At 43.5% G+C, this 21,424-nt stretch overlaps 1 protein-coding gene across 2 annotated transcripts in view; it reads right to left on the reverse strand.

Moving 5' to 3' along the window:
- Positions 1–21,424, reverse strand: part of LOC124619201 (poly [ADP-ribose] polymerase tankyrase) — a 301,869-nt gene that overhangs the window by 117,046 nt on the left and 163,399 nt on the right. The gene's annotated exons all lie outside the window — the stretch shown is intronic.

Consider the following 21,424-nt stretch of genomic DNA (forward strand, 5'->3'; position numbering starts at 1 on the left):
GCAAAGAAACATAGTGACACAGAAGATATTAGAGCTACAATCTACAAACTGGGATTTTGGATTCGATGTCTGATACACAACACCGAATATCCATCATAAAGATGTGTTTACAACGGGGTAACTTCTTCAGCCACTCCACAGAATAGGTACCAGAAACACCACCAATTGTTCGTATGGCTTAACATCAGAAGATAATTTAAATTATTTCTGTTTATCATGACCAGAAAGCCAGTTTGTTCATGAGACCAAACACACTGAAGCAAAAAATTATCGCTTACATCACCACTATCCTCACCCCAGAAAATACAACTACTTACAGTATCATCAGCAACTTAATTGTTATCAGCTCATACAACTCTGTGCACCAAGGCTGCAGAATGATTCTAGTGACTCCAATGTTCATCTTACATAAAGACTGCAAGGACAGAACAAGGCAGAATAGGCAAGAAACGATTCGTTTTCTTTCACTCCATTTGTGAGTGAAACAGGAAAGGGAAAGAATAGCAATTGTACAAAGTAACCACCCACAATGTAGAGTGCATGCAGTGGCTTATGAAGTATACACATAGGTGTAGAATGTCTTTTCCCACATAGCATCTGTACCATTCCATGGACTGTACCAGGGCAATATTGCCATAAATTAGGGTGAATCATAAATGAGGAAAAATACTCAAAGGACTGCATACTACTATGTACTAAAAGTGTAGAACTACTGTTTTTTTCCTCTTGGAATTATTATTTTTTTTAAAAAAAAGAAAATAATGTTAGTCATTTAAAGGAATAATGAAGAACATCATGACCTGCACAAGTTATTCTCTTGATTTGCATCAGGCAGTACTGGACTGATAAGGCAAGAAAGTTACCTCATTGTACAGCATGAGCAATTCTATGAGAAGCTGTGAATCACACACTGCTACCAGTGACTGAATGTACAGTGTCATGTCACATGAAGTTCGAACTGCAATCGGAAAGAGAGTTCCACCAATTAAGGAACAACATTGTTTACATCAGTGCTACATTGTTCACTCTAGCCGACATGCACTGCACCAACAGCTGCTAAAGGATGCTTTGCAATATCATATCTGTGGTAATTTTCACAAATCAGGTATATGGCAACATGCAACTTCAGGGTGTTTACGCGGACAAGGAAAAAAAATTCCCGGATTTCCCGGTTAAAAATACACTTTCTCCCGGGTGAAAACATACTTTTCCCCTGTTAACTGGCAGTACATTGTATCTCGGAACTGTATAAGCCCTTTGAATGATTATGGTTTTATACATGGGGAGTAGAATTTCCCGGCACTTTAGAAAACTAAACACAGGGAAAAAAACCCGTTTTGGAAAGATCTTTGATGTGCAGCAACAAGTACGCTGCATATTTTTGTATTACAAAAGTATAAATTCGAATTCCACCAAACACCGCATGTTACATTCTGAAGCATTGAAATCGAGATTGCGATGCACTTTTGCAAGCCAGTCATAGCTCATGTCACGTGATCTCGCCAGCCGATGACAGCGGGTATTCAGAGCTTTGGACACGTGATGTAGTCAGCCAATAGCGACATCACTGTTAAGTAGTGCGAACACACAAACAGAAAAAGTTAATGGTTTAAATTAATATACATAGTGTTGCTACACGAAACGCAAAGCTTTCAAATATAATAGTGGTCTGTAAAATTAATACGCTGCAAGAGAATCTAAGCTTTCACATACAATGTTGGTCTTTTATGCGTGTATTACAATTTAAGATATATCACACAAATGTGTCAGTAAAATTTTTAATAATGACAGAAATGTCTGATCTTCTGGGCTCGAAAATCATCTAAATTGCTCGTCATCAAAGAGTTGATTTTTAAATGAGATTCAAATTCTCTGTGATTTAAGAAATTCATCGTACATTATCGCACATGTTACCAGCGAGCGCCAGATGACAGGCGTCACTGCAGTTGCGCAGCTACGTTGTCGTAGGGAGCCCGTATGTTCGTGCGTGTAAAACATTAAAAGATCGTACATTATGTCATAAAGAAACAAATCATCAGAGGATACTCAAAAAGCATTGGAATTTCGTGACCCATACTAAAATTTGCACATTTAAAGTGCACATTTGTATGTCCAGATTCCCAGTTAAGTAGGCCATGACCTGATATTAAGCTTTTCAATGTGGTTTTTGGGATGTAGATTTTCTTGGAGTACCAGTACTGTGTTATCTCATATTTGGTTCTTTATTATGGCATAATGCCATACGTGCTAGAAGTTGTAAATGTGCACTTGAAATGCAGCGAACAGTGTGTGGAATTAAACACTTCATTTCAAATACATTGTCTGCCTCAGCGGAAAAGATTAATAAAAGAAAATTTCTTTAGCAAACCGGCAAAAATAACTTCTTAGTTCTGCAAGGCAATTAATGGTTGACTGTCAGAAAGGTGGAAATAAAATAAAATCTGCAACTAATAACACATTTCAGCCTTCCGTAATTATGTGAATGTATTTTAATTCACTTTATAGCTCCCAGCCACAGAAATCTGTTTTGTTTTCATTTGACGTGAGTTTTGTGGACTGTCAAGACAGCCAATCCACTAGGACGGGAGGCCGAAGGGCACGCGTTTAAACTCACACAGGCTGGCGTGAGGTCTGAAAAATGATAAGGAATTGAGACTAGCAAAAACGGTACGTAGCTTCTGGAATACTTAACTTTAATCCATAATTGGTGAACATCGGTCTGACGGTACATGCATCACAAGATAAATAGCAATTGATAATGGCGCCTTGCTAGGTCATAGCAAATGACGTAGCTGAAGGCTATGGTAACTATCGTATCGGCAAATGAGAGCGTAATTTGTCAGTGAACCATCGCTAGCAAAGTCCGCTGTACAACTGGGGCGATTGCTAAGACGTCTCTCTAGACCTACTGTGTGGCGGCGCTCGGTCTGCAATCACTGATAGTGGCGACACGCGGGTCCGACGTATACTACCGGACCGCGGCCAATTTAAAGGCTACCACCTAGCAAGTGTGGTGTCTGGCGGTGACACCACAGTGAGAACAATAAACGAAGAAGAAACAGCAATATCACTAAACATGGGTCACGGGAGACTACCCACTTCCCCACTGTAACTCAGACCGCTCTGCGCATCAGCCCCAGATCTACAATATTTCCGAACCAGGGAGTTTGAGATAGGACTTCAAATATTTTAAAAAATCGAATTTTCAAAAATATATTCATTTTGCAGCGCACACCTTTCTGAAGAGTCTGATGCATAAAACATGTGTGTTCGAGGGAATACAAGACATGTTATTTGCTCGTAAGTGTGCCAAAGGGCAGTGTCTCGCCTCTTCACACAGCTTTCTTCTATTGCACGTCACTCTACTTCGCTCTGTGGAATTGAAACGTGTATATTTTGTTATGGATTCCATCAAACCATATTCAGGGCAGTGGAAATTAAAATGTCCTGTGCTGCCTCTCCTGCTTACAATCGGCCGGTTTGACATCTTGTGCCTCTTTTCTTTAAAAAAAGAACCCTTCAGAAAATTTGCACTCTTTATTCCCTGTCAGCTAACAACTTGCTGCTTTGTGTGACATAAAATTAAATATAGGACACATAAACCCAGTAAAGACATGAGACAAGCAAGACAACACACATTTCTTCAATCCTTAGCTCCTAGAATTTTTTTCTCTCTAATCTTGCTACAGCTTTACATGGCGTGCTTTCCTTTCTGCAAAAGAATCTATTACCTCATCAAAGCTCGTCAAACGTTTTACTACATGAAAAGTCGAAACGTCATCGCCTAATACTGAAAAAGCTGTTAATGCAAATAGGACCCAAGACTGGTGTTGTTTCCCTATTTGATTAAGTATATTCTGTCACTGTCTGCTAGATAAAACAAAATAGGCCTTTCTAATACAGCAACAACTTTAATACACACCAAATAAACGAAACTGTTTTGGCACAAATGGTCTTTTTTGTAACGACAGAATATAATTCACAAAGTACCAATATCAAATGCCTATTAGGCCTGCTACTTTACATTAGGAAATAGTTTCACACTTCATTCATATGCTCCAGTTTCTCAAGTACGAGCTCAAAAAGTAGTAGTACGAAATTTTTATACAAACTTGGAATCGTCATATTGTTCCATAATGTGTGTTGTGTCCCCGTTTCTTCTCCTTCCTCATTCTAACAAACAGTCTTGTTATCACTAATTCTGTAACTATTCCTGCCAATGTCAAAGCTTATTTGCAGGTTAAATCCACTAACTCTGCCATAATCACCGGTTTAGTTATCCCGCGATTATTCTCCGGTTAGGCGTTGCTACATGTTCGTACAATGCGTTTTCGGCGCTTCCTCCAGACAGCGGCTGCTAGCTGGGGACTGTACAACTGACCCTTACTAGTATAGAGATCTGGCCAAAAATTTTCTGTCAATATTTCATTTTCTTGGATACATAGAGAAGGTAATACGTAATCTTTCTCACCTGTTATTCGTTTATTTCCACTCCTGTAGTCTGAATCTATGGATTTAGCTAGTAATTATAACAACGCCCATCATTCGCAAACCTAATCAACCACACAATCAGACAGCGGTTGGAATTCATCCGTTCGGCCTTACTCCGCTCAGCTCCTATAGCCCCTTGTGTCTGTAGGAAAGTTTGTTTCTACAGGCGATGAGGATTCCCCTGACAGAGACATCATGTACACTATGCACACATTCACAAATCAACTTTCGATTCATTCAGAAATCAGAATGTGTTCAAAAACCGACAGGGATGCGTTTCAGTCATATGAATAATCGATAGATTAACGTGCGCTGGATGCTAGTCGCTTTGTTAAACAAGGTTTCTTCCCCTCAAGAGTATGAATTTCCCCCCGCCCCCCTCCTAGATCTGGGCCTGCTGCGCATGCAAGAATCTGGCAGCTTGGGCGCTCCAGTAAAATTTTTCCCAGTAGAAGGTACTACTCAACTGCGCATGCGCATGATCCTGCTCGTAACTGCTAAAACGAATCTAATGTAAACAGTTGTGACGTCACGCTCATCGGAGGCAATCTGTTGTTATGGAACTTTACATAGTCTTTGACACATTTTGCTGTTGGCAGACGCTTGTATGAGCACTGTGTTTTGTTACTGTATATGACGCATTTCCTTTGCAATTTAAGTTTTATTTTCGTTTTTTTCCTCTCGTTCATGTTTTATTGTTGCAGTATTATTCTGCAGTAGTGGGATACAGTAATATCCTTTCTTAGAGTATCGGTTCTCGCCAATCAAAATTACAAAAATTTAACTGAAAACAAAATGAAAAATTCCCGGAATTCTAAAAAATTCCCGGGTTTTTCCCGGTTTTCTCCTGGATGAAAAAATTCCCGGGTTTTTCCCGGATCTCCCAGTTCGTATACACCCTGAACTTATCTATGGTATTGCAGATGGATGAGTAGAAGCTGTGTGACACTGCACCAAAACTAACTTCCCAAGAGGCACCTCCCATTAACACAAACATTTTAGTCAGTGGAGAAATACTTGAGAAGCAAGGTGGTTTTGTGGCATCTCTAGGATTAAGAGACTGAAGCCAATTGATGTACAATGTGAATGATCGATAGAATTTGTGGCAAACTGTTGCAGAGCAATGAAAAACAAGCACCAAGTATCTCTGAACTGTATTTGGAATATCACAAAGCTCTGCTGTGGGAGTACTGTTCCACCCTCTTTTACATGCAGATGCGGCAGATGTTATTGCTGAAACACTACCATCAGAGGCTCAACTTTTGCAATTTCATTATAAGTCAGCAGATACAAAACCAGCATCTTTCAATAAAAATCATTTTCACTGATGAAGCCTATTCCACAAGGGAAGACATCTGATAATACGTTGATTGAGCAGAACGCCCTTACATTATGTACATAAGGGATTACCAACAATTGTAGAGTGCCAATATTGTGTAAAGGATTATCAGTCATCTCCTAGTGTCCCATATGTTACCACCATGATTAACAAAAAAGTAATATTTTTAGTTACTGTACATTCCTTTAGCAGAATTGTTTGAAGAAGTTAGTCTGGCCTATTGTACAAAAATGTTGTTCACACATGATGGTGCTTTCACTAACTTCTGCATCTATGTGTGACACCGTCTGAACAATTCCTTCATATTGGAGTGGTTATGGAGCTCCTGAAGCACAGCCGGCTGCAGTCCTTAATCCACGTGATTTGTTTTTATGGGGGGGGGGGGCCCTTAAATCTTTAAAAAGGACAGATTTCTGACACCATCGATGAGTGACGCAGGATAAAATATGCTTTTGACTCTACATGGCACTTATATATTATAAATAATATTTAGCAATCCTATCAGCAAAGACATGAAGTTTGCCATGAACACTATGGCTCTAATTTAAAACCAATTTCTTTTTGAGTCACTAGTTTTCTGACTGGTTTCATGTTGTCCGTCTCTAACTCCTCTCCTGTGCTAACCTCTTCACCTCAGAGCAGCAATTGCATCCCATGTACTCCATTTGTTGGATATATTCCAATCTCTGTCTTCCCATACATTTCTAGCCTCCACAGCTCCCTCTAGTACCACTGAAGTTATTCCTTGATGTCTTAACAGATATTTCATCACCTTGTCCCTCCTCCTTATCAGCGTTTTCCATGTGTTCCTTCCTTTGCTGATTCTGATCAATCCACCTTCCTTTCAACATCATCCTATAGCATGTGAGGAAACAGACAGATGTGGCTAAATGCTAGAACTATAAACACAGATATGCTGTTCACACATCCTGTATGGGGGTGGGGCCACTCCAAGCCAGATACAGGAATGCTCACTATATACTTAGAATTGTGACAGCAGGCATTTTGATTACTTTAGTTTCTTACAGGGAAAATTATCAGCCACAAGCAGTTCCAACAGCATGACAGCAAAGAACTACGACATCAAGTAACAAACAGACGCTAAGAAGTATATCCTGTAATCAGCAATAGAAAGGGATAAGAAAATTCCACATTAACAGTTAACACAAAATAAATGATTTTTTGCAGCTTACTATGAAATTGGCTGTCTTGAACGAATTGTCACAAAATATGGCATTCCCTCAGTTCCCGAATAAAAAAAAATTCATAATTTTGAGGGCAGCAATTTATTAACACTGGTAACTAATAGTATTTAATGTTAAAATTGTATCTTGACTTTTTATCGAGACAGATACACATAAACCTTAAAATGAGCATAAACTGATGTCCAAGATGTCACTTTATGTGCCCGATTCAAGACAAATGGGAAAACAATGGGCTTTGTGACGGTGACAGATTTGCTTCCTAAATAAATGGAGCCTCCTTTCGTGACCAAGGTTACCTGATTATGACGGTAATGGTGAAATGATGGACATTTTCTGTCACTTCAGGTGTGGACATTATACTAATGAAGTATTTCTTTACTCATAACACAGCAATACACATTAGTTTAGGCAGCTTTGTTACTTTATAGTGCATACACTTCGTCTATTTGCATCTTGGGTACCTAGTCCTTAATCTGTAGTATATTTCAAAGGCCAGTGTACTCCCTGCCGCCGTTGGATAAGCAGCTGCAGCAGCAAGTCGTATACTCCTAGCTTACTTATTTGTTCCATAGTTTAATTCTTAATTCCTTTGCGTGTTTTTGGGTACTTGCATTGTTTAATTCATAAATTTCGGGTGTATTATAGTATTTGAGAGTTGTAGCATCGCGCTTTAGTACCTGAATAGTGTAAATTCGCGTAGTCGTCTGTCTTCTGTTTTTGTTTTGAACGGTTAGTGTCGGTTGGTCACAGCCAGTGTGCTCCCTGCCACCGTTGGATAAGCAGCTGCAGCAGCAAGTCGTATACCCCTGGCTTACTTATTTGTTACATAGTTTAATTCTTAATTTCTTTACGTGTTTTTGGGTACTTGCATTGTTTAATTCATACATTTTGGGCGTATTATAGTATTTGAGAATTGTAGCATCGCGCTTTAGTGTTTACTTCGTAGATTCTTACTTAAATTGCGTGTGAGTTTCGTATAGGAGGTGTAATTTCGAGTTTTAGTTACTGTAATTGTAAATTCAGGCAGATTGTAGCGCAGTCGTTAGGCATTTGTACAGGTTAGTTAATACATTCTTTGCGTGTTTCCCTTGCGTTATCTAGGCACTGACTCGTGTTTCAGTAACTGTTGTTCAACATCGATTAGAATGGACAGGGACTGTGATTGCTGTGTTCGGATGAGGGCTGAGTTGGCATCCCTTCGCTCACAGCTGCAAGCGGCGCTGACTTCGGTCGCGCAGCTTGAGGCTGTTGCCAATGGGCACCACTGTGTGGAGCCGGACTTGGGTATCACGGGGATATCAACCTCGTCCCATCTGTCCCCAGATCGGTCTGCCGCTGTGGTTGCCTCGGTTGCTGCCCGTAGTGGGGCTGAGTCCTCGACTGTGGTTGATTGGGAGGTCGTTCCAAGGTGTGGCAGGCAGCGGAAGACGTCCCCGGAGGCTGATCAGAAAGACTCCCCGGTGCGTCTGACAAATAGGTTTCAGGCACTGTCTCTGGCTGAGCCAGATGCAACTGCCTGCCCTGTTTCAGAGGATGATTCTCAGTCTTTAAGGTCCGGGCAATCACAGAGGGTGGGCTTATTGGTAGTTGGGAGCTCCAATGTTAGGCACGTAATGGGGCCCCTTAGGGATATGGCAGCTAAGGAGGGGAAGAAATCCAGTGTGCACTCCGTGTGCATTCCGGGTGGTCATTCCTGATGTGGAAAGGGTCCTTCCGGATGCCATGAAGAGCACAGGGTGCAGCCAGCTGCAGGTGGGGGCACATGTCGCCACTAATGATGTGTGTCACTTTGGATCTGAGGAAATTCTCTCTGGATTCCAGCGGCTATCTGATTTGGTGAAGGCTGCCGGTCTTGCTTGCGAGATGAAGGCAGAGCTCACCATCTGCAGCATCGTTGACAGAACCGACTGCGGACCTTTGGTGCAGAGCCGGGTGGAGGCTCAGACGGTTTCGCGACCATGTTGGCTGCAGATTCCTTGACTTCTGCCATAGGGTGGTGGGGTTTCGGGTTCCGCTGAATAGGTCAGGAGTTCACTACACTCAGCTGGCGGCTACACAGGTAGCGGAGGCTGTGTGGTGTGGACTGGGCGGTTTTTTAGGTTAGAGGGCCTCGGGAAAGTACGGGGTGGGCTGCAATCTCAAAGGGTGCATGGCAAATACAGGACGTGCTTGGATCAAGGAACAGTCGGAATTGTAGTTGTAAATTGTTGTAGTTGTGCTGGGAAAGTCCCTGAGCTTCAAGCGCTAATAGAAAGCACAGAAGCTGAAATCGTTATAGGTACAGAAAGTTGGCTAAAGCCTGAAATAAGTTCTGCAGAAATTTTTACGAAGTCTCAGACGGTGTTCGGGAAAGAAAGAGTAGGCAGAATTGGTGGTGGAGTGTTTGTGTCTGTCGGTAGTGGTTTATCTTGTAGTGAAGTCAAAGTAGATACTCCGCGCGAATTGGTATGGGTGGAGGTTATACTTAACAGCCGAACTAAGTTAATAATTGGCTCCTTCTACCGACCCCCAGACTCCGATGATATAGTTGCGGAACAGTTCAGAGAAAATTTGAGGCTCATAACAAATAAATACCCCACTCATACGGGACTTCAACCTTCCCTCGATATGCTGGCAAAAATACTTGTTCAAAACCGGTGGTAGGCAGAAAACATCTTCTGAGATTGTCCTAAATGCTTTCTCCGAAAATTATTTCGAGCAGTTAGTCCACGAACCCACGTGAATTGTAAATGGTTGCGAAAACACACTTGACCTCTTAGCCACAAACAATCCAGAGCTGACAGAGAGCATCATGACTGATACAGGGATTAGTGATCACAAGGTCATTGTAGCTAGGCTCAATACCGTTTCCTCCAAATCCACCAGAAACAAACGCAAAATAATTTTATTCAAAAAAGCGGATAAAGTGTCACTAGAAGCCTTCCTAAGAGACAACCTCCATTCCTTCCGAACTGACTATGCAAATGTAGACGAGATGTGGCTCAAATTCAAAGATATAGTAGCAATAGCATACCTCATAACTTGGTAAGAGATGGAACTGATCCCCCATGGTACACAAAACAGGTCCGAACGCTGTTGCAGAGGCAACAGAAAATGCATGTGAAGTTCAGAAGAACGCGAAATCCCGAAGATTGGCTAAAATTTACAGACGCGCGAAATTTGGCACGGACTTCAATGTGAGATGCCTTTAATAGGTTCCACAACGAAACACTGTCTCGAAATTTGGTAGAAAATCCGAAGAAATTCTGGTTGTATGTAAAGTACACAAGCGGCAAGACACAGTCAATACCTTCGCTGCGCAGTGCCGATGGTACTGTTACCGACGACTGTGCCACTAAAGCGGAGTTATTGAACGCAGTTCTCCGAAATTCCTTCACCAGGGAAGATGAATGGAATATTCCAGAATTTGAAACACGAACAGCTGCTAGCATGAGTTTCTTAGAAGTAGATACCTTAGGGGTTGCGAAGCAACTCAAATCGCTTGATACGGGCAAGTCTTCAGGTCCATATTGTATATCGATTAGGTTCCTTTCAGATTACGCTGATACAATAGCTCCCTACTTAGCACTCATATACAACCGCTCACTCACCGATAGATCTGTACCTACAGATTCGAAAATTGCACAGGTCGCACCAGTGTTTAAGAAGGGTAGTAGGAGTAATCCATCCAACTACAGACCTATATCATTGATGTCGGTTTGCAGTAGGGTTTTGGAGCATATACTGTATTCAAACATTATGAATCACCTCGAAGGGAATGATCTATTGATACGTAATCAGCATGGTTTTAGAAAACATCGTTCTTGTGCAACGCAGCTAGCTCTTTATTCGCACGAAGTAATGGCCGCTATCGACACCGACTTCATCTTTCAACAGGATGGTGCTCCACCGCACTTCCATCATGATGTTCGACATTTCTTAAACAGGAGATTGGAAAACCGATGGATCGGTCGTGGTGGAGATCATGATCAGCAACTCATGTCATGGCCTCCACGCTCTCCCGACTTAACCCCATGTGATTTCTTTTTGTGGGGTTATGTGAAAGAGTCAGTGTTTAAACCTCCTCTACCAAGAAACGTGCCAGAACTGCGAGCTCGCATCAACGATGCTTTCGAACTCATTGATGGGGACATGCTGCGTCGAGTGTGGGAGGAACTTGATTATCGGCTTGATGTCTGCCGAATCACTAAAGGGGCACATATCGAACATTTGTGAATGCCTAAAAAAATTTTTTAAGTTTTTGTATGTGTGTGCAAAGCATTGTGAAAATATCTCAAATAATAAAGTTATTGTAGAACTGTGAAATCGCTTCAATCATTTGTAATAACCCTGTACACAGTTGATGTATCCTGAATGCTCCAAATAGTGGTTTTAGGTCCTAATTTTTTCAGCTTTTCTCAACAGGATCTCCCATTTAGTTAGACCCCCCTCCCCCTACCCCCAATAATTTAGTGCTGGTGACGCCTATGATGTTCACTGGTATGTAATGTTTTAGTATTGTTATTGAATTTGTCAACAGGTAATGTGAATTAAATTCTGATTAATTGATAAATTTTAGTGTTCATTACTGTATACTTCCATGTGACATGTCTAGCTTAATATATGCTCAATATTCGCAGAGTACACAGCATTCAGGGTCCTTGGGAAGCATTAAAAATTCTGAACCTACAGTCGTAGACAGTTTAACCAAATATATATTATTACAGGTGTAGATTGGTAGGTTGGGCATTATGAGACTGAAAAGCGATGTCATCAGTTACCTGGTCCAGGAGCAGTTTCCTTTCCATCTGCCATTTGAGGGTGCGAAAGGGTGTGGGGGGGGGGGGGGGGGGGGGGGGGGGTAGTTCTCCGACACTGAGGCTCGAGCATAGTGCTCAGCAAAGTGCTCGGCAATCGCATTTGCGTTGGGGCCAAAAAGATGTCTCATCTTTGTCCAGACTTAAGAAGGTGACGTATGGCACCCAATGGTCAACACGAACCTCTCCAAACACTCCTGTTTCTGTCATTTTATAAGCTGGCGAAAGCAGGCACGGAACCACTTAAAGGCTATTAGGTGCTCTATGGAAAGTGCCACTTATGTCACTGTAGAGCTCACTGACGCTCTTAAATTGCCTCAGCGACTTCCAGCATCTACCAAGGGACTGTCTTTCGCCAGATGCACCCTAAAGAGAAAACGAGGAACTGAGTTTTCCACCACAGAAACGATGGATGCAGTGATCTGCTCAACGACAACATTGAAGGCACCATGTGGGGGAGATTCAGCGGTGACAGCAGAGGTGAAGGCTTCCCAGTCTGCCTTGTAAAGCCCACCTGGGTTGGTATCCATGGGCAGGATGCCAGGGTTGTGACAGGAAGATGGAGAAGTGGTTAATACCACACAGGTTGTCATGTGCTCTCCAGTGGATAGATGGGAAAAGGCCACGACTGCAAACCAAGAGATCAATGGCCGAATGTGATGTGCCACACTGAAATGTGTGGGGGCACTTGTATTTAAGAGGCAGAGGTTGAGTTCTGACAGTAAATTTTTGACCTCCCTACCTCTGCCAGTAAGCATAGTGCCACTCCACAAGGGGTTATGCGCGTTAAAATCTCCCAAAAGTAGGAAAGGTTTAGGGAGTTGATCAATCAGTGCAGCCAATACATTCAGGGGTACTGCACCATCTGGAGGGAGATACATGTTGCAGGCAGTTATTTCCTGCATCATCTGTATCCTGACAACCACAGCTTCAAGAGGAGGCATGCAGGAGGGATACAGGATCACTACCTACCGAGTTCAGGACGTAGACACAAACTCCACCTGACACTCGATTACATTCGCTACGGTTCTTGTAAAATCCCCTGTAGCCACGAAGGGTAAGGGCCTGCACTGCCAGGAACCAGGTTTCCTGGAGGGCACTGCAGAAAGCAGGTGTACAGTTTAACAGTTGCTGTAGCTCAATAAGGTGGTGGAAAAAACTGCCGCAATTCCACTGGAGGATGACGTGATCGTGAGACTGGGAAGGCATGAAACACTCAATGAGGCAGCCTACGCCTCAGGGTCACCTGCTGCCACCAGATGAGTAACTGTGCGATCAACATCCATTGTGTCTGTGGGCACAGCGAGATCTAGGTCCTCAGCAGATGCCAGAATCTCCACCTCATCCTTGGACACACAGATTGTAGGTAGTGGTGGTGTGGGTGTGACCGCAGTGCCTTGGTTCTTGGGGGACATTTTCTTTTTAGGTTCCTCTCGCTGCTCATTAGGTTTGTCCAGCTGGGAGGGCTTCACTGATTCAGTCTCGGGGACTGTGGAGGACTGTGAAGCCCTATAACCAGCTACCTGTGGTTGCTTCAGCCACTGGCAGGTGTCAGCTTTGCCATTGGTAGGAACCTGGGAAGGGAGTGACCCAAGGAATCCCTTCCTGGCGGGAGGAGGCAAAGAAGACTTACACTTCTCTGGCTGAGAAGTGGGCACTGATGTCCCCAATAATTGGGTGGGGGGGGGGGGGGGGGGGGTGTTTGCTCCTGAAGTAGGTTGTGCAGGAGCAACAGGGAGGGAATTGCTCCCACCATCAAGGGGGCAGGTGGAGTCTGACGGCTCTGAGAGCCAACTGTATGCAGCAGAATGGAAGGAGGTACAACCGTTGTCACAGCGGTGGTGTAGGTAGACGTCATATGCACAGGATGTAGCCTCTCATACTTTCTCTTAGCCTCAGTGTAGGTTCGATCGGTCCAGGGTCTTGTATTCCATTATTTTGCTTTCTTTCTGTAGAATTCTGCAGTCTGGCGAGCAAGGCGAATGGTGCTCTCCGCAACTGACACAGATGGGAGGCAGGGCACAGGGAGTATTGGGATGTGGGCTCTACAATCCCGACAAGTGACGCTGGAAGTACAGCGGGAAAACATATGATGGAACTTGCAGCACATAAAGCACCACAACGGGGCAGGGATTTATGGCTTTACGTCACAGCAGTATACCGTCACCTTGACCTTCTCGGGTAATGTGTCACTGTCGAAGGCAGAGATGTAGGCACCGGTGGCAACTTGATTATCCCTTGGACCCCGGTGGATGCACCGGACGAAATGGACACCTCACTGTTCTAATTCAGCGCACAGCTTATTGTCAGACTGCAAAAGATGGTCCCTGTGAAAAATGATATCCTGGACCATAGTTAAGCTCTTACGGGGCATGATGGAAACAGAAACATCCCCCAGCTTGTCACAGGCAAGTAGTGTTCGTGACTGGGCAGAGGATGCCATTTTGATCAAGACTTACCCTGATCACATTTTGGACAATCCCTCCACCTCCCCAAACTTGTCCTCCAAATGGTCCACGAAAACTGAAGTTTCATTGACAAGAACGATTCCTCATCAACTCTCGTACATACGAGGTACCGGGGTGAATAAGCTTCGCTGCCATCCTTCACTTGGCGTTCCAGGGGGTGAGACGACTTGGGGTTGCATTTCATAGCACTGAAGGTAAACCTTGACCGCTTAGAGACTGCTGGTGTTCGACCACCAACAAGAGATGACGTACTACGCTTGATGGCATGTCATCTGCACTGAGGCCACCCACTCCGATCAGGGGCCCTCCCCATGGACGCCACCCAGCCGCAGCAATGGCCACCTAGAAGGATGGGGAGTCCCGATGCCACAGGGTGACAGGCATCTACTCCTAGGCATATTTGGGGAGTTAACGGCGCAGCAGAGCGATCCCTGTGTGGTCACGGGGTTACAACAAAGAGGGTACATGGCAGCCCCACCACAACGGACTGGCTTCTGTGCTGGATATCAGGTGCAAACGAGCTGAGAAGTCCATTATCATCGACAGTGCAGAAAGCGAAACTGCACACAGGATGGAGGAAAACACACCCCAACAGCTGGAGAATGAGGAGAAATGAAGATACACATTGATGAAGGATGGGAGAGGTCTCAGCGCATGATGGTCACTATGCACCATGTAACACGCCCATTCCCAATTGGCTCGCTCTTCTGGAAAATTTTCAAAAATGGAGGCAAACCCTACAGGGCATCATCACATAAAGGCCGAAACGTGTGAGACTCCTTTTAGTCACCTCTTATGACAGGCAAGAATACCTTGGGCCTATTCTAACCCCCGGACCCACAGGGGGGAAGACAATAATTTTCAATACGACAATGCAAAGGCTATTATAAGTGCTCTGTACATAAACAGATGTGCCAACTCTTTGAAACATCTTAGGAGACCATTTAAGCCCTATTCCATGTTGGGCTCACTAAGTGAATTTGGTTGTAATTTTCTCTCTCGTTTTTTCCTTCAAAAGATCTTTCCAAACTGAACCCTGCAGAATTAACTTAAAGAGTGTTTTCCAGACTACTGGGAAGAGAACAGAAAACATATCTCCTGTTTTTAAAGGACAAGACAGAGAGGTCCAAAGGCATTTCCTCTTCCAGTTCAGAGCATTGGAACTCCTGGCTTTCCATAGCCACTAATGTAACAAAATATTTTGAAGATGTATAAAATTCTTCTGTCTTGATACATGTGGGAGTTAGCTAATGTAGTAATTAACTGTTAATTTGCTTTCCAGTGAAAACTTAAATTCAGTCCTTGTGTAGGCCATGTTCATTAAAGAACATGAAAATGATTTAATGAACAAGAATGTGCACTTAAGAGTATTCAAAGTATCCTACCTCCCATGAACCATATTTGGAATAAAAACAGCTGGAAAATAGCTATGTTGTTGTGGCAAATGGAATTTCTGGTGAAGAAACCAGCACAATTTTGAATAATGTAAAGAGAGAGATATTTCAGGCAGAGATGAACTAATCAAAATGGATTGTACCTTCAAACAAGGCTGACTATCCTCATCCTTCAGATCCAGGCAAGTCTGTGTATTCAGCCCAAGAGTTGTGTTTCAATCCTAGGAAGGTATTCACAAACTATCAGTGCTGACACAGGAAAAAATCTGTGATGTATAACTGACTTGGCAGGACTCGGCAACAGATAACTCAAATGTTAAAGAAAGGATACAAATCCCTTCAGAATTTAGTGGAAAATCAGTTTTCAGTGAAAAATGTAGACTTTGTTGAATGTTTGTATGAGACAGAATTCAACAATTCATAATGTTCTCCTGTTACACTGAAGGTAGTTTGGCTTCGACATTCCAACAGAAAACAATTTTTTCCAGTCCCAAGCAATAGGTCAAATAATGAAGATGAACCAGCATCTAAGAAACATGGAGAACAGTGCCGACTGTCAAAATGAGAGAACAAGATGACTGACTTGCGACACCTATAATTAATTTGAACATGGGAAATGTATGAAAGTTATCTTGAAGCAAGACTATATACTTCAGTTTGAATTTTTTTCTCATAAGCGAAGCTAGCTAGCTTGCTTGCTTTTTTCTGCTGTTAGCAGTGTTTTGAAACAGAAAAAAAGACTAGCTATGCTATTGTGGCAATCTGACTGCTATTCCAGTTTTTGGAATATAATAAGGAAGCTGTTCCAATGTTAAGGTCTTGCAGGTCTATGTTATTTACAATTTTTATGCAAGTATTGTACTCACTTGATCTGAGACATAACTTAATATTCAAACAAAGGGAACTCCAGATAGCAATATCTGCAATGTAGGAAAAAGACAGATTTCAACTTACTGTGAAGATGGAATGTTAAGTTGCAGATAGGCACAATTAAGAGACACACACACCTTCAACCACAGCCTACACCAGAGAAAGAGAAATGTGCACCATTCATTCACACATGAAAGCACACCTCCCACACACAACTGCCAACTCAGTCCAGAATGCCACTATCACATGCAATGGAAGCAGCAATCTGGATGGAAGGGGAAGGGATAGCAGTGTATGGTTGTGGCCACAGAGGAGCAGGGACCAGAATGTAAACTGGCACAGCATCCATCAGGAGGTTGTGGGGTAGGCAGTTGGGGAAAAGGGAGTGAAAAAGGAGAGGAGAATGGAAAGATGGGTGGGTGCATTGGGAAAGAGTGGCAATCAAAGAGGGTGGGAGACAGGAATGGGGAGGAGGTGACAGGACAGAGGGGGTGGAAACTGATGGGTGGAGAGTGTGGGGACAGTATGTTTCCATAGGTTGAGGCCAGGATAATTACAGGAGTGGAGAATGTGTTGTAAGGGTAATTCCCACCCAAATAATTCAGAAAAGCTGATCGTGAAGGGGAGGATCCACATGGCTTGGGCAGTGAAGCAGTCTTTCATATACAGCATGCTATGTTCAGGCTGAATGTTGTGCCACAGGGTGGCCTACTTTGCTCTTGGCCACAGTTTGGCAATGGCTGTTCATTCTGGTGGCAGCTGGTTGGTAGTCATATCAATGTAAAAAGCTGTGCAACAATTGCAGAAAAATTAGTCAATGACATGGCTGCTTTCACAGGTGACCCGGCTCCTGATTGCATAGGATAAACCTGTGACAGGACTGGAATAGGAATTGCTGGGTGGGTGGATTGGGTAGGTCTTGCACCTGTGTCTTCCAAAGGCATATGATCCTTGTGACATGGGATTGGTATTTGGAGTGGCATATAGATGGACTAGGATGTTTTGGAGGTTGGGTAGGCATCAGAACACCACTTTAGGAGGGGTGGGAAAGATCTTGGATAGGATGTATCCCATTTCAGGATATGATAGGTAATCAAAGGCCTGACGGAGGATGGGGTTTAGCTATTCCAGTCTGAGGTGGTATTAAGGGACAAAAGGGCACTTCTTTGTGGCTGGTTCTTGGGGTGGTGGGAATATTTGGGGTGTGAGGGGAAATGGCACAGGAGATCTGTTTGCAGACAAGGTTTCCAGGATACTGCCTGTCTGTGAAGGCCTTGGTGAGACCCACAGCATAGTGTGCAAGTGTCACTGCAGGTACACCATCCCGTGGTGGCCAAGGTGTATGGCAGCGAGTTTTTGGTGTGAAAGGGGTAACACCTGTTGAAATGCAAGTAGTGTTGGTAATTAGTGGGTTTAATGTGGACAGAGGTGGGGATGGAGTCACAAGAGAAAAGGAGGTCAATGTCTAGGAATGTGGCAAACTGGGATGACAAAGACCAAGTGAAGTGGATGGGAGAGAAGGTTTTGAGGTTGTGAAGGAATGAAGGTAGTGTGTCTTTGCTCCGAGTCAATATCCTGAAGATATTCTCAATGAAACTGAACCAGACTAGGGGTTTGGCATTTGGGAGGCTAAGAAGGTCTCCTCTAGATGGTCCATAAACAGATTGGTATAACAGGATGCCATGCGGGGCCCATGATTATGCCACAGGTTTGTTTGTACATCTTACCTTCAAATGAGAAGTAGTTGTGGGTTGCCCAGTATGCTGAGGGTCTCTCCAAGGCTTCACAGGCAGGAAGTATCCCCCAGACCTAGTCCACAAACAGATCTTCCATGCCATTTCACCACCCCATCCCCCCATCCCCTTTGCCACAAGGATCATATCCCTGTGGAAGATCCAGGAGCAAGACCTAACCAATCCACCCACCCAGCACTTTCTATTCCAGTACTGTCACAGGTTTATACTACTCCATCAGGGGCTGGGCCACCTGTGAAAGCAGCCTGCAATCACACAGTTTTTTACATTGGTATAATACCAACCAGCTGTCCACCAGGATGAACAGCCAGTGCCACACTGTATCCAACAGCAAAGAAGATCACCATGTGGCGCAACATGCAGCTGAACATAACATGCTTGATTTCAATGGTTGCTTCACTACCCAAGCCATCCAGATCCTCCCCTCCACTATCAGCTTTTCTGAACTGCACAGCTGTGAGTTATCCTTGCAACACATTCTCTGCTCCCGTAATTATCCTGGTCTCAACCTATGGTAACATAATGTTCCCATACCCTCCTCCCAACAGTTTTCAGTCACTCTGTCCTATCACCTACTCCCCTTTCTCATCTCCCACCTCTTGCCAATGCACCCATCCATCTTTCCCCATTACACTCCTTCCTCGCTCCATTTTCCCCACCTCCCTACCCCACAACCTCCTAACGTTGCACCTGGTGGCATTATAGTCCCTGCATACAACGCCAGATAGTGCTCCTGTCTCCCCCCAACTGTACACTTCCACCCCTTCCCCAATCCCTCCAGGCTGCTGCTACTATCCCATGTGATAATTGCATTCTGGCCCAAGCTGCCACAGTTGGTGGTCACGTGTGCATGAGGAGTGCCTGCTTGTATGAATGTATGATGTGTGTGTTTCTATTTTTCTCATGGAGGATGTGACCCAAAGCTTCATGTGTCTTCATTGTGCCTGTCTGCAACTTAACAAGACATATTTACGGTAAGTGGCTTATTTACCTAGCCCTGCAGCCAGGCGACTAGCACGAGTTTTGGTGTTCTCGTAAAGATAAGTCATTTTAGATTATAACAACATTTAGTTTAGTACTGATTACGTGGTAAATAGGTGTATTAGGGTGCATTTTAAGTGCACCATTAAAGGTTGCATTTTTCTTTATGTAATTTAGCAGGAAATGCAAAAAGATTGTACAGTCAGGTTACAGTCGTATTTCTGTTTATGTTTTGCCGCAGCAAATCTATAGAATTTCATTTAATTGTTCTTAGCTCTCTCCAGCAATTTAACTGCAGTGTACCTCTTCATTATTTAACTCACATTGCCGGAAAGTTGTGTAAAGTTTGCGTTGTTGTTTTGGAAACTTTGCACTGTTATTTTTGTTTACATACAGTTGCGTATAAGCCAAATTTGTGGAATCATATTTTTGTGTTTATCTGTAATTTAACTGTGTTGTGACTTGGCAAGACAGCCAAGCCACTAGGAGGTAGCCGAAAGGCACGCGTTTAAGCTCACGCAGGCTGGCGTGAGGTCTGGAACAGTTAAAGGAATAGAGACTAGCAAAAAAGGTACATAGCTTCTGGAATACTTAACTTTAATCCATAATTGGTGAACATCGGTCTGACGGTACACGCATCACAAGATAAATAGCAAATGATAATGGCACCTTGCTAGGTCGTAGCAAATGACGTAGCTGAAGGCTATGCTAACTATCGTCTTGGCAAATGAGAGCATAATTTGTCAGTGAACCATCGCTAGCAAAGTCGGCTGTACAACTGGGGCGAGTGCTAGGAAGTCTCTCTAGACCTGCCGTGTGGCGGCGCTCGGTCTGCAATCACTGACAGTGGCGACACGCGGATCCGACGTATACTAACGGACCGCGGCCGATTTAAAGGCTACCAGCTAGCAAGTGTGGTGTCTGGCAGTGATACCACAAACTGACTTATTATTACTAAACTACTACAATTCTCATGAGTGAAAAGTGCTTGACTTGCCATAGAATTGTCAGGTCAGGACTTCAGTGTGACAGGTGCTGTAGTTTTTTCCATGTGGGTGACTGTAGAGGCATGGGAGTAGGAGAAGTAAATGAGACTCACCAGTGGTTTTGCAGGATATGTAGTAGAGATAGGAAGATACTAGAACAGGAGGCTAAAATTGCTGCCCTTCAGACTGAGTTAGACAAGGCCAAGGGAGATCTTGACTGGTTAAGGAGGGAGAATGGTAAAGAGAGGTGGGAAGTGGCAACAGGCAGAACAGGCCTAGAACTTTGTCTGACAGCTTTGTGGTGAATGTGGAAAATAGATTTGACCTGTTGCTTCAGTTAGAAACTGGTAAGCCTCAAGCACTTGCAGGTGTAGACAGGGCACAACTAACTTTCAGCAGCAAATTGAAAAGTAAGAATGTAGGGAAATCAGTAAAGAGAAAGAAAGAGTTGTTGTTAGGTAGTTCCCATGGAACTAGGATCAGAATACCAGGTCACCATTTTTTTTAAACCTAGCTTGGTCTGGAGCAGATAACAGAGGATCACTAAGGAAGACACAGTGGCTGCAGTGGGTGGGCCACGTAATAGTACTGACAGAGATCTTGTGCACAGTATAGAGTGTGGCCTGGTAAAGATTGCATCAGCATCTAAGCATACTAGTGTTGAGTTTGTATCTGTTCTTGGGCACCATGACCAACCTCATTTGAACTCTTCTGTCCGGAGAGTTAATTTGGAGTTGGAATGGCTGCTTATGTTGGATGCAGGGTCACACATTGGTGTGGTTCCTGTTGATTTCCTCAATAGGTGGGATTATACTAGGCATGGCTTCACCTCAACAAGAAAGGGAAGGGTAAACTGGCTGGGAAAATAGCAGGAAAGTTAAAGGGGGAGGGGTGCAGGGGGCACTGACATGAGTGATAAAATACCAGTGGTTATAGGGTTCAGAAAAGACCCTTTTTTTAGGGTAAGGAGGACAGAAAGAAACCAAGTTTTTAAGATAGGTTAGGATTGAGACAAACCTTCAGTTTGAGAAAGAAACCAAAAAACATAATTCTAGCTTATTACATCAGCATAAACAGTTGTTGGTTAAGAATTTTCAACAATCAGCAGAAATTTCAACTCTACCCAACTATAACTCAGTC

The sequence above is a fragment of the Schistocerca americana genome, chromosome 6, assembly GCF_021461395.2.
Source record: "Schistocerca americana isolate TAMUIC-IGC-003095 chromosome 6, iqSchAmer2.1, whole genome shotgun sequence".
NCBI lineage: Eukaryota > Metazoa > Arthropoda > Insecta > Orthoptera > Acrididae > Schistocerca > Schistocerca americana.